This window comes from Tamandua tetradactyla, chromosome 26 (assembly GCF_023851605.1).
Source record: "Tamandua tetradactyla isolate mTamTet1 chromosome 26, mTamTet1.pri, whole genome shotgun sequence".
Taxonomy (NCBI): domain Eukaryota; kingdom Metazoa; phylum Chordata; class Mammalia; order Pilosa; family Myrmecophagidae; genus Tamandua; species Tamandua tetradactyla.
Genome location: NC_135352.1, coordinates 20,662,472 through 20,678,053, shown reverse-complemented (window position 1 = coordinate 20,678,053; position 15,582 = coordinate 20,662,472).

The following is a 15,582-nucleotide window of genomic DNA, read 5'->3' as shown; positions in this document are numbered from 1 at the left end:
GCTAGCTGCTGGAATGCAACACACCAGAGACGGAGTGGCTTTTAATAAAAGGGGATTTATTTTGTTGGTTCTTCAGAGGATAGGCTGCTAACTTTCCACTGAGGTTCTTTGTTATGTGGAAGGCACAGGATGGTCTCTGCTGGTATTTTCTTCAGGCCTCTGGGTTCCAACAACTTTCCTCAGGGTGACTTCTTTCTGCATCTCCAAAGGTCTGGGCTGAGCTGCTAGTGCTGTGATGAGGAATGCTGAGCTGCTTAGGCTGTGCTACAGTGCATTCTCTCATTTAAGCACCAGCCAATTAAGTCAAACGTCATCACTCATTGCAGCAGACACGCCTCCTAGCCGACTGCAGATGTAATTGGCCATAGATGAGGTTCACGTACCATTGGCTTATGTCTGCAGCAACAAGATTAGGTATGCTCACCTGGCCAAGTTGACAACTGAATCTAACTAACACAATGTCTATTGTGGAAGATAATTCAAAACAGCACATATATATTGAGTCCAATTCTGAGGGAAGTGTTTGGTGTTTGTTCACAGCTGATCCTAAGAGTTACTTGTCTGCGAATAACATATTTGAAGTTACTTGTCTGCGAATAACATATTTGAAGTTACTTCCAATCTATTGCTAAAGTCTGATACCATTCTGAAACTGCTAAATGTCTGAAGATGTTGGTCAACATTCTTGTAATCTGCCTTAGCTGGGTGATCAAGGTTTTTTGTATGTTATCTGTGCTGATGATGGTGATCCTGGCTCTGATATTAGGAGATTCTTACAAAACTCAACAAAGGTATTTAAAATCTAAGTGAAATTTGCCTTTGACCGTAGGACTATGTTAGAGTCCAAAATAGCCACAACTCTCTACATGTATATCCATTCGCAATGTGACTTTGCTGCTTGTCCCATTAGAAGCTCAATCTGGAATATTCTTTAATAAAATCAATATGGTAGAGTGATTATAAGCACAGGCTTGGAGTCAGGGAGACTGGGCTTCAAATACTAGTTTCATTGTTCACTAATTAACTGTGCGACTTGGGCGGTTAAAATAATTTGAGCCTCAGTTTTTCACATGTAAATTGAGGATAATATTCAAAGCTACTTTGAGGCTCACTTGAGATGTGTATGAAGCACAAAATGGTCCTCAAAAAGCTTCACTTTAGCATAGGGGACTATGAGGAAAATGCACTTGGGATTTCTTGGATAGAAGAAACAAGAGTAGACCAAAGGTGAGGGAGAGAAGATTAATGACATTTCCTTCCTTTGTGGTTTTATCTGTAGCTAGCCTATTTCTTTTTTTAAAATATTTTTATTGCGAAATCTTCACACACATACTTTCCATACATGCTGTAAAATCAATGGCTCATAATATCATCACACAGTTGTGTATTCATCACCATAATCATTTTTTAGAACATTTGCATCACTACAGAAAAAGAAATAAAAAAAAAACTTCATGCATCCCATACCCCTTACCCCTCCCTCTTATTGACCACTAATATTTCCATCTACCCAATTTATTTTACTCTTTGTCCTCCCTATTATCTATTTATTCTTTATCTTACTTTTTTTTTAACTCATCTATTCATACCCTGGATAAAAGGAGCAATAGACACAAAGTGTTCACAATCCCACAGTCACATTGTAAAAGTTGTATCATTATACAGCCATCTTCAAGAATCAAGGCTACTGGAACACAGATCAACAGTTTCAGGTATTTCCCTCCAGCCTCTCCAATACACCATAAACTAAAAAGGGATAACTATAAAATGCATAAGAATAACCTCCAGGATAACGTCTCAACTCTGTTTGAAATCTCTCAGCTACTGAAACTTTATTTTGTCTCATTTCTCTCTTCCCTCTTTGGGCCAAGAAGGCTTTCTTTTTGATGCTGGAGCCCAGCTTATTCCCTGCAATCTGTCCCATGTTGCCAGGGAGATTACAAGTCATGACCCTCGTAGGGGAAAGGGCAGTGAGTTTACCTACTGAGTTGGCTTAGAGAGAGAGAGGCCACATCTGAGCAACAAAAGAGGTTCTCTGAGGGTGACACTTAGGCCTAATTTTAAGTAGACTTAGCCTATCCTTTGCAGGAATAAGTTTCATAGGGATGAACCCTAAGTTCGAGTGTTAGCCTATTGATATGGTTATCCCCACTACTTACAAGAATATTAGAAATTCTCCAAGTGGGGAAGTTGAATCTTTCTTCCTTTCTTCCATCCCCCCAAGGGGACTCTGCAAATACTTCTTTATTCACTGCCCAACTTATTCTGGAATATATCAGGGCATCACACTAACCTGGACAAACCAAGAAGATCTTACACCCTGTTCAAGATTCCATGTACTTATTAACCCATTTCTTAATGTATAAAAGAGTTGGCTCCATAGGGAATAAAGAAGAGGAAAATGGCGTGAATTAAAATGTGTAAATTTTCCCCTTATAATAGCAAAACTTAATATTTTTAACTATAAAAGAATTAAGTCCCTGAATGATTTAGTGAGGGAAACTGTAAAACCTTTATATATATGTATGCATATATGAATGTAATCATTTGTATGTACATACATATCTATCAGTCTTTCATGAACAGTGTTTTCTCAACTGTTGATCTGCTTAAAAACAAGTTGCTATTTCAGGTTACCATTTAGCATCTTCCTGGTTTACAAGAATATAGGGGCCCAGCTAGAAAAAGCCTTGAATGTCTGCCAGGTGGCATGGCAACAATTGCAACCATCTCCTCCATTTGGATATTTAGCAGAAAACTAATCAAATAACATACATTAAAAATATATTCCATAATGACTCAATATTAACACTTTACAGGCGGATGTAATTTTTTTTTTCCATTTCAAATGTTTACCTTTATATATGTGGTATCTGGAAGCTTGTACTTTTTCATTTTAGCACCTCAATTTTTACTCAAATATTTCTACTACATAATTTATTTTCCCTTTGAAATATGAAAGCCAAGATATTTCTATTTGTGCCAGTTTTAAAGTATGTATATCAGGAAAGCCAGGTTTTAGTCCTGATCCAATCTTTTGGGGGCAGCTGCTTCTTTTGATCCTGATTCAATTCTGCAGGGTGGAAACTTGATTAAACAATCTGCACAGAGATATGACACACCCAATTGTGGATGTGGCCTTTTGATTAGATGGAGATGTGACTCCACCCATTCAGGATGGGTCTTGATTAGTTTACTGGAATCCTTAAAAAAGGAAGCATTTTGGGGAGAGCTCAGAGCTGACAGAAAGAGATCCAACAGGAATTTCACAGCAGGGCTGACACAGATGCTCACACTTAGAGAACAGAGACACGGATGTTTGCAGATGCTTGGAGAAGATGTCACCATGAGATGTTAAGCAATCCAGAAACTGGTGTGAAGTAAGGGAAGCCAAGAGGTGAAAGATAGCCCCAGAGCTGCAAAGTGAGGAATGCCCACAGTTATAGAGGCTGAAAGCAGTGGAGCCCGGGAGCAAAGAACCAACAGAGCCCACACAGCCAGAGAGCTTCGGAGATGCAGAAGGAAGGTGCCCCAAGGGAAGGTGCCTTATGAAACGAAGAGAGAAAGCTAACAGATGTTGCCATGTGTCTTTACCCAGCTAACTGAGGTGTTCCAGACAGCATCAGCTTATCTGAGTGAAGGTAACCTCTTCTTGATGCCTTAATTGGAACATTTTCACAGCTTTAGAAATGTAAACTTGCAATTTATTAACTTTCTTTTTTAAAAGCCATTCCATTTCTGGTATATTGCATTCTAGTAGCTTACAAACTAAAACACTATTAGAAATTCATGGAATTATTTTCAATGAAATCCTTGAATAGCAAATAGCAATTGTAGATTTTAATTTGCTTTTTAATATCTTCTATATTTGTCCAAATAAGCATTCACTACTTTAATGTCTATAGTATGATTTTGGAAGTTTGAATATGGTTGAAAGGGGAAATTTTAGGCTGTACCTGTGTTGCTAGAATAAAAGTTAAAACTTTGGACTGTACAACATGAACATGACCCCTCTCATAAATGATGGGACTATAGTTATCCATACAACTGTAAAAATGTTCTTTCATGAATTGTTACAAATGTACCACAATAATTCAAGGTGCTAATAATAGGGTGCACATGGAAACTCTGTCTTTTATGCTCAATATTCCTGTACATGTACAACTTCTCTAATAAAAAAAGAAAGAAAAGAAAAGAAAAAGAACCAAGTATAAATGATCATCTAAAATCATACAATAAATCAGAGTGATAATTTTGAGAGCTTTAATTAAACTTGTTAAAATGTGTTCTTATCTTGAAGTCAATGTTTTTGTCATTCTTGAACATTCTTGGCTTAATTATATTGGTGGTGCTTTTAATTCTGTGCTATGACTGCAGGTAATTTTGCCTTTCATTCATTATAATTTTCTTATTTTAAGTAATTAACATGACTGTTAAAATATTGTGAAAAATAAACTATACAAAAGTATTTGTTAGAAGATTATATATTAATGGCAACTTTTTAAAGAGTCACCTAAAAACTGCTTTACGTCACATTATTATTTAATTTAAAGAAACACTATTTGCATGCTAAGTCTCACTAAGATTTTTAAAACTGTGTATTGTAAGGAAAATGAAAGTGAAGATCCAGAAAAATTTGGATGCTTTGCATGTATGAGAAAACTATATAATTTTCAATTATGTATGAAAGTATTCCATTTAATTAGTTTATTAAATGATTTCCAATATTAATTGAAGTTCATTTGACTATTTCATTAATTGTTCAATTAATTAAATTGAAAAATAAATAAAGTCACTTGCCATCTGCCAATCAGGCTAAATGTTATAGAATAGCTTTTAATTATATTCATAGTATGGCTATATGAGTATAAAATATCATTTGTGGCAACAAGGCAAAATTCCAAAGCCCCAAGTTGATTTAATAACTATATACTTTTTGAACCTCATTATATTTGATTTTTTCCTCATTGTAAACTGTTTGAAAATTTGAGACTCCACTGTCCATATGTCTGACTATAAGTCATTAATTTTGAGAAAGTGAAATTTACATAGCAAGTTGAAAGAATTTGTTCTCAGTGTTTTATCATGAATTTGGAGAACTTCAACACTACTAATCCAGTTCATTACAAGTGAGTACGGAGTACACGGAAGTTGGAATGTTTTTGAATGGGATAATAATTGAAGGTGCAGTAAATAAGTGAGCAGTTTTTAAATTGCTCTTTGTCACAAGTCTGCATAAAGTCTGATTTCTTTAATAACGCCCTCTGTTTTACAAGATGGCATTTCAATGAAAATTATTTTGGACCATTTGTTCTCGATCTTATAAATAGAAATTCTGTACATGATAATGCACATATGTGCATCGCAGCCTCATGTAGCGCTGTCTGTGGTGTTAACCTGAAATCATCTTGGGGAGTTAACCTGAAATTGTCTGCAGAAGGCTGTTCCCTACGCAGAGCTTCCAGAGCCTCCCTCTATAGCAAGGGACTTCTACTCTTCGTATCTTCAGGAAGGGTCCATCTTTCTGCAGAGTCCATTGTGAGTGAAATCGAAATAAAAATCAAAATTCCATTGAAGATTTGGAATTTAGGCACCTCATCTCTTTTTCTTTACTATGTCAGTGTTTATGGCTTTTGCTAGGAACTTCTTCACTGGGCCCCTGGAATCATGGTGTTCTGAAGATTCTGACTCTATGTTCCTTTTTACTTCAGCACATTTTAATACGTTTTCCACAATTGCATCACCCAAACAGACTTCCCAAGCAAAGACAATTGTGGCATTTCTATAATATCTACATTAAATAATTAGAATGCAAATTTGGCTCTCCTATAATTAAGTACAGTACATGCTTATAAAACACCTTTACTTTATAACACAGACATATTTGAGACTTTTTGGGTATGTTGTTCCAGTGTTCATTTCACAATTCAATCATTAATTCATTAATTTGTTCATATGCTAAGCCCTACCCATTGTATATTAAGAGCAAATTATCTGTTCTGGTTTGCTAGCTTCCGGAATGCAATATTCCAGAAACGGAATAGCTTTTTAAAGGAGGAATTTATTAAGTTGCAAATTTACATTTCTAAGCCCATGAAAATGTCTCAATTAAAGCAAAGCTATAGAAATGTCCAATCTAAGGCATCAGGGAAAGATACCTTGGTTCAAGAGGGCCAGTGACATTCAAGGTTTCTCTCTCAACTGGAAAGGCACATGGCGAACATGGCAACTTCTGCTGGCTTTCTCTCCAGGCTACTTGTTTCAAGAGGCTCCCCAAGGGGCATATTCCTTCTTCACCTCCAGAGGTCTTTGGTTGCATGGGCTCTCTTAGGTTCTCCAAAATGCTTCCTCTTTTGAATGATTCCAGTAACAAATCAAGACCCACCTGGGATGGGTGGAATCACAATTCCATGGAAGCCATCTTATCAAAAGTTACCACCCTCAATTGGGTGGGTCACATCTCCATGAGATCAATAAAAAGCCAACAATATTGAATGAGGGTAAAGGACATGGTTTTCTGGAGTCACTACAGATTCAAACCAGCACATTATAATAGCAGACACTGAAAATAGAGAAAAATAATACTTAACTCAGAGTATAGTTGAAGGGGCATGCAGGACAAACACAATTACAAAGTATAATGACAAATATTTAAAGATTTATGTACCATGTGATGTGAAAGTACAAAAGGGGATCAATTTACTACATTTGGGAAGTCAAAGAGAAGTTCACCTTGTGTGTAGAGAGTGACATTTTAACTCAGTCTAGGTGTGTGTCTGTTCTAGTTTGCTAGCTGCCAGAATGCAATATACCAGAAATGGAATAGCTTTTAAAAAGGGGAATTTAATAAATTGCTAGTTTATAGTTCTAAGGGCGAGATAATGTCCCAATTACAACAGGTCTATAGAAATGTCTGATCAAAGGTATACGGGGAAAGATACCTTGGTTCAAGAAGGCTGATGAAGTTCAAGGTTTCTCTCTCATCCAAGAAGGCACATAGTGAACAGTCACAGTTTCTCTCTTGGCTGGAGGGCACATGGCGAGTAAGGCATCATCTGCTAGCTTTGTCTCCTGGCTTCCTGTTTCATGAAGCTTCCTGGGAGGGAGGTGTTTTCCTTCTTCATCTCCAACGGTCGCTGGCTTGTGGGTTCTCGCGGCTATGTCATTCTTCTCTGGCTCTCTCTGAATCTCTCTCATTCTCCAAAATGTTTCCTCTTTTATAGGACTCCAGAAACTTCTAAAGACTCACCCAAATGGGTGGAGACATGTCATCATCTAATCCAGTTTAACAACCACTCTTGATTAAATCACATCTCCAGGGAGATGATCTGATTACAGTTTCAAACATACAGTATTGAATAGGAATTATTCTGCCTTTACAAAATGGGATTTAGATTAAAACATGGCTTTTCTAGGGGACATGCATCCTTTCAAACCAACACAGTGTCATATCTCCTCCAAGTAAGCAAATAAAATTAGGAAGGTGAAGGAGAGGTATAACTGACAGAAGTATATATATTTATAGTTAGAAGTTTGAAAATTTTAATTTGACTGCTCACTATTCTCACTATGTGTTCTCATGGTATGATCTTGTAAAACAGTAAGTAACTATAAGAAATAAGAGTATATTTCATAAGCTGCTTCTTCACATGAAGTTACCTACTTATACAGTACTTGCTTATATGGCTCAGCAGCAATAGACATATAATTAATATACAAAGTTTTATAAATGTAGTTAAGTATAAAATTCTTAAACCATAAAAACATGTAATAGGGCCAGCCACGGTGGCTCAGCATGCAGAATTCTTGCCTGCCATGCTGGAGACCGAGGTTCGTTTCCCGGTGCCTGCCCACGCGAAAAAACAAAAAACAAAAACAAAACATATAACAGTATGAAGCTAAGACATAGCAGTCATAAAAATCACAATTAAACTTTCCTATATGAAACAGAGGTATTCAGATTTTGTCAAAAATTAAAATAGATGTTTATGCTTTATAAAAGAGGTCAGTGTAAAAAATTAAACACTAGATTTCCAATGATAAAAATATACATCAGTTGAAATGAAATTATCTAAAATTGAGAATGCTGATGAACTGTGGACTTTGAGCCCTATACGTGATGCCTAATGAATGCAGGTGACTGAAGGATGTGCTGACTGAGAAGCAGATTGGCGAATAATAGTGTATACTTATGAACAAAGGTTGTGCTGCTACAAAAAGGAACAAAGTACTGAGGCATGCCACGATGTGAACAAACATGTGGGACATTTGGTGAGACAAAATAAGCCAGAAACAAAAGAGTAAGAATGGTACGGTCACCTTTAGAAAATGTTTATAAGAAAACAGGGGCCTAGGCTATAAGCTTTTAGAGCAGACACATTAAGTCTGGAGTGGTGATTATTATTTCTGGATTTTGAGAGGCTGTTATTTATATATAACCTCATATTTAGAGATAAGAATGAAGCCAAACAGGTTGGGTTAAAGTAATTTAGAACATAGGGGTAAAGAAGACAGTGTATATATTTTAGAATCACACATACTCTTTGAGACCAATAGAAGAAAGGTTTATTTGGTCTGGAACTGAAATTTTCTGTAGTACATAATCTAATTCAACCTATCTGTAGAGCTCATTTGAATAACTGAAACACAGAGAGCACAGAATGAGAAAGAGGTCCTTTACCTGTATACATTATTGTAATGCCTGGATATATCCTAGACTATATTAAGCAGATAACCAAAAAGTATGGCAAAGTCCCCTGAGGGATGGGAGAAAGAATATGGAACTATTAAACCTTACCATCAGAGAAACCCCTGATACTGTGTCAAGCTTTAGAGACACCCAAATCAATCGGCTATACCTTTGATCATGAGGCCTACTCTTATGAAGCTTATGTAGGTAGTGGAGAAGCTTAGACTACCCGTGGTAGTAACTTAGGCATGCTTAAGAGTTACTTCTGAAGAACCTCTTTTGTTGCTCAGATGTGACCTCACTCTTTCTAAGCCCAGTTCTGCAAGTGAAATCATTGCCCTCCCCCACTAAGTGGGACATGACATCCAGGAGTGAAAGTCTCCCTGGAGGCATGGGAGAGGATTCTCGGGGATGAATCCAAACATGGCACTGTGAGATCAACAATTCCATTCTGACCAAAAGGGGGAAAAGAAGTGTAATTAATAAAGTATCAGTGACAGAGGGAGCTCAAATAGAGTCAAGAGGCTACTCTGGAGGTTGCTCTTACGCAAGCCTCAGGTAGACCTTGCTACCTATCATAACTTGCCAACCCCCAATCAGGACCATTCCAGCCAATCCTAAAGAACACCTAGGGCAATATATAAGATTTCACAAGGGTTCCATGAACTAGAGTATCTTTCTAGACACCTACAATCTCCAGATGGTCCCTGGATCAGATAAGTCCTGAAACCTAGCCCAGCCTCTCTAGAACATCAGATATTTCCATCTCCCTCCCCCATATTAGTGACAGACCCTTCCAATATGAAAAATTTAGAATTGCCATAATTTAAACACCCCTAAAGAGAGGGATGGAAAGATCAAAGGTGATGGTGGAGTTATACAGAGAAGATAGGATTTAACAAATGAATATGAATGCTGAGTCATTAAAATCTCTCTTTTAGTCTCCGGTATTTTAGAGCAGCTAGAAGTAAAAACCTAAAAATTGTGGAATTGTAACCCATGTCAAACTTTGAAATCTGTTCTACGACTAATTGTGGTGCTGCACTTTGAAATTTAACCTTTTTTGTATATATGATATTTTTCACAACAAAAGAAGGACAAAAAGTTGATTGTGATATTAAAAAAATATTTAAGGCTTCTAGCTGCCTGTATTTTGGAGCAGCTAGAAGGAAAAATAGGAGAGGATCACATGGTAGCCCATGACAACTCTGGAATCTGTCTTGTAACTACTTGTTGAAGAGTGCTTTGAAAACTATTGCTTTTTTATTCTTTTCTTTGTATATATGTTATATGATAAAAAATTAAAAATAAAAAAGGTAAATGAGCCCTCTTTCCATTACAAAAAAATAAAGATATATCTATCAGTTGAGCAGAATTAAAGAAAAACAAAGAAATACCAAATAAAATTAAATTTAAAACCAAAACATTAAAATGTATAAAAAGACCATTTCTGTCCTATGTGTGTATTTGCCGGTGAAGTATATTTAAAAAACTAGCTAAAATAGGACAAAACAGTACCATTCTTGTTGACAAGCATTAGCATGCTTGAAAATTTGAGAAATAAATCTTACATACAATAATAAGTGCTAAATGTCATGAAATTAATTATTAAATTAATTCAGCAATGAGAGAAGTCTCATCCAATCAGTTGAAAGCTTTAAAAGCAAAACTGTTGATTTTCAGAGTCAGAGGAAGAATTTCTATTTCAAACTTCAGCCAGCCAGCTTCTTCATGGATAGTCATTGAAAACCTTCATTGGAGTCCCCTGCTGTGGCCTGTCCTTTGAAATTCAAACTTGTCCATCCTCAGTCCCATGAGGCAATTCCTAGCGTGAATCTCATAATATTTAAATAATATAGTATATATCTCCTGTTGGCTCTGTTTCCCCAGAAAATCCTAATACAGTTATGCATATTTATTTATTTAGAAAGAGGGTTACAATATAGTTGTAAGTGAAAAAAGCAGGCTACTTAATGGAATATACAAATGAACTCAACAATTTTTAAATTTGTATATTATATATATATTTTTATAAAGTATTCTTCAAATATTTATTGCATTATTTGTGTGTATATTTGATCGATGTAATTATTCATGTATATTATATATATTCATTGAAGAATTGGTAGAAAAGTAAATTACATAATAAAATATAGAAAAAGAGCCTAATTATTTTAACATATATATTTATATATATCATTTGAAATATTCATAGAATATGTATGATATAATTACTTTATGTATTATGCCTACATAATTACTTATGTGTATTATATATTTATAGAAGTAATGGGAAATAATTTCAGAGTGAAAAAAGCTAGAGTGATATATTTTTAAATGCTTTGGATTTTATGTCTGATGGTGGTATGAGTGGTTATTATTTTCTTCTTTGTTATTTTATGCAATTTTTCTACAATTGTCATGTCTGTGCAAATACACATACAAAAATAAATTTAATTATCCTTTCATTTTCATGTTGATCTTCTTATTCTTTCCAATTCATTCACCTAAATTGGCTTTTCTATTAGGCTGAATCCTTTCCAAGTAACTTGAGGAATACATGCCTAGTCAGGCACAAATGTGGGCTCATGCACGAGTGTGTGTGGGTATATGAAAATGAATATCTGTTGTTAAAGTGAAGTTATCTAACCAAAAAAGACTTCCTGCCAGGCTTTGCTTTTTATTGGCATCAGAAAGATGAAAGTTTTGGTGATGTATTTAGTACATAGCATTATCAAAGTGCTGTCTTTTGATTTGTTATTACCATAATATATCATCAAAGGCCCATTGATTTGGTACATTACAACTTTTTTTTAAACAAAAGTAGTTTGAACAGTCATTAAAGTGATGTTATTCCACTGCTGAAGATCCATTCAAAAAGGTAAAGTACTCTTAAAGAATATTTAACTTTAATTGTAAAATTCATTAAAGAGAAAAAAAGATACTTTTTTGTTAAGCATTGCCAAAACCAAGTTCCTGAAAATCTTTAGTCACCCATCTTGTAAGATTTTTGTGCTTCATTCTGGTTTTCTTAATTAAAAAGCAGAAAAACTCTTTAAAACCCTATAATATTTGACAGTTTTTTAAATTTAGTTTACACTTTTTGCCTCTATTCAGAAATTTAGACTTTTTTCTCATAGAAGCATATATAAGAATTTTACATAGTAATTTTGTTGTCAAAATAAGTATGGAAATAAATGCAATCATGTCTATCCAATGAATGATTTTGTGGCTGTTTCATTTATCATCTCCACTGAAGCATTATATGAATATGTATAATCTTGCTTTCTTTACAGTATAATTTCACAAGTAGATGACAAATGCTGCATTGAGATGGCTGGCTGGATTCCCAGTTTTGTTTAGAATTCTTTTGTTTTCTGAAGTTCAAGGGCATTATAGATTGATTTTATTTTCTACATATGCTTTGCCTTTTATAGCTAATTTAGAATATGTCATTTCTAATGTGTTTGGTGAATAATAGGATCACAGTGTAAACTCAATTCTTTTATTTTTTTATTTTACTGACCATCTGGCAAATGCTTCAGATATTAACATATCTATAAAATGGTTTGACTTTTTGTGGTTAATTTTTTATGGTTAACCACAATAACATTTATTGAGGTTTTTTTTGTGCCAGGTTCAATGATAACAACTTACCCAGATTTACTCTGATGTCATTGGAATTCAATCCTATAAAGTAGTTCTTTTCCTTTTTCTCTAGTTGGAATTTAGAAAATTGAAGGCCATACAAGTAGTCAATGTTGGTTCAGGATCCAAACTCAGGTAGTGTTACTCTAAAGTCCAGGATTCTGACCCCTAAAATTTTACCAAAGAATGAAATGATAATATATTTATCTCTAGATGCCTATATTCATTCAATCTCTAGATGCCTGCATTCATTCAATCCCATTAAAAAATATTGACTAAGAGCATATTATTTTTCAAGCACTGTTATGGAGGCTTCAGGTATAAAGTAAACCTTCCAGACAAGGATTCTGCTCTCATAGTCCAGGTAGTGTAAAAGGCAAGTAATGAACATGTAGCCAAGTGTTCTAGTTTGCTAGCTGCTGGAATGCAATATACCAGAAACAGAATGGCTTTTAAAAAGGGGAATTTAATCAGTTGGTAGTCTACAGTTCCAAGGCTGAGAAAATGTTCCACTTAAAACAAGTCTATAGAAATGGCCAATCTAAGGCATCCAGGGAAAGATACCTTGGTTCAAGAAGGCTGATGAAGTTCAGGGTTTCTCTCTCAAGTGGAAGGGCACATGGTGAACACAGCCAGGGTTCCTCTCTCATCTGGAAGGGCACATGGCAAACATAGCATCATCAGCTAGCTTTTTCTCCTGACTTCCTGTTTCATGAAGCTCCCCGGAAGACATTTTCCTTCTTCATCTCCAAAGGTCGCTGGCTGGTGGACTCTACTTCTAGTGGCTCTGTCGTTCTGCTCTGCAATCTCTGAATCTCTTTCTTTCTCCAAAATGTTTCCTCTTATATCAGAATCCAGAAACTAATCAAGACCCACCCAAATGGGTGGAGACATGCCTCTGCCTAATCCATCTTAACAACCACTCTTGATTAAATCACATCTCCAGGGAGATGATCTAATTACAGTTTCAAACACAATACTGAATAGGAATTAGAAGAAACCGCTGCCTTTACAAAATGGAATTAGGATTAAAACATGGCTTTTCTAGGGTACATACATCATTTCAAACAAGCACACCAAGTAAAATAATAACATCATTTGAGAAGTGCTATGTTCATCAAAGAACATAAAGAAGTGTTCTGATAGAGGTGACTAGGAGATGCTATGTTTGATAGGACAACCAGGAAGACTTCTTGGGAAAAGTGACATTTGCTCCACAGATCTGCTTGTTGAGAAGGAACCAGTCATACAGAGATAAGGGAATGAACGTTCCATGCAGGGCAGCTGATGGAATTTAAAAGTCTTGATGTGGAAACAAGATTGGTGTATTAGAGGAATGCTAAAGATTTAATCTTATTAGTATCATCATCATTATTATCATTTTGGTTAGCCTGCTGGTGTTTCTGGTAAGAAGGGTAGTTACTATTGTTATAAAAGTTTAAACAACTATGGCTATCATTATAATATTGCAAAACCACAAAAAGTAAAGTTTTAAGATATACCCAAACCAAGATCACCAGTTACACCTTGAAGTAAAGATTAATTCCTTAATTTAAAAGAGTTATAAAATGTATAAATCCATGAAATACTGACAGTGGTTGAGATCAGAAAATCTTTTCAATGGAGACTACTAGAGAATCTCCAAGCAGAACCCAACCAAAATTCTGTGCAACTAGGCCCACTACCACTGGTGGTATGAACTCTCAGTCATGGTGAGGATGCTTTGTTTCCCTAATATGGCCAGTATAGATAAATGGCTCTGTGCGTGGTACCTATGGGCATACTCTTTGGTGCATCTTCTTTGACATTTTTGCTTTAGCATTGTTTAAGTTTGCAAAAGCTGCCAGAATGCAATATACCAGAAATGGAATGGTTTTAAAAAGGGTGATTTTTTAAGTTGCAAGTACAGTTCTAAGGCTGTGAAAATGTCCAAATTAAGGCAAGGCTATAAAAATGTCCAAACTAAGGCATTCAGGTAAAGATGCCTCGGTTGAAGAAGGCTGATGATATTTGGAGTTTTTCTTTCAGCTGGAATGCCACACAGTGACCTCTGCTAGCTTTCTCTTCAGGATTCTTCAATTCCCTAGGGGCATTTTCTTTATGTGTCTCCAAAGGTCTCTGGCTATGTGGGCTCTGATGGCTTTAAAGCTTTTTCCAAAATGGTTCCCTCTTAAAGGGCTCCAGTAAGCAACTTCTCCTTGAATGGGTGGAGACACATCTCCATGGAAATCATCTAATAAAAAATTACCACCGATAATTGGGTGGGTCATATCCCCATGGAAACAATAAAAAGATACCACCCAGCAATATTGAATAAGGATTAAAGGACATGACTTTTCTGGGGTACATAATAGCTTCACATCAGCACAAATATTAAAACTTTATGTCCACTTTATATATTGTGCACTAAACAACATCTTAGTGCTATGCATCTGTGAACATGAGAGAGGCTTTGAAACTACTGTGGACTAAAAAAATTTACTTTTGACTGCAATATCAAAAGAAAATTTTCTTTCATTGGTTCTGAAGCTAGAGACAATGATGTAACATTAAATTCCCCTTCAATTTGAATGAAATATCTTAGTTCTTTTTGGTAATATCATACTCAACACATATGTAAACCTCACACAAATATACATACAAAGATATTTTATTTTAGAGTCCATAGTGATGTCTTTCAGCTAACAGATTATCAGATTCTCTTTTTCTTTCCTCTTTTGGGAAGAAATACATAATTTATACACACACACACACACACACACACACACACACACACACATATATCCCACAAGCATATATTTGAATGTTTAAACGATAGTTCAGATAGTACAAATTCATAAAAAAAACCCTAGCTGTCCCCTGTTCTCCAGTCTTACATTTTCTCTTCCCATTGGCACTATTCATACATATGCAATTGTTAATAGACATTCCTTTTTTGTACAAAGATTTTATCTGTACTCCCTTGTACCATATTAGAATACTAAGCTGCACTAAGAAATTAACCGTGCATCACTATGTCTTGATTTCAGTTATAACCTGATTAACAGCAGGGATGTGCTCTGACTCTCTTCTCTATGCTGTTTCTTAGGGCCTGGACCAATGGTCTCCATATTTGTCTTCTGCACCATCAGGAACACATGGCTTCTCATTCACTGTGGAGGGGAGGGTAGGAGCAATTAAGTCCTTCATGTGAAGGCGACCTTTGTCTGTTATACTTACAACCCACCAGCCAGAACTAGCCACAT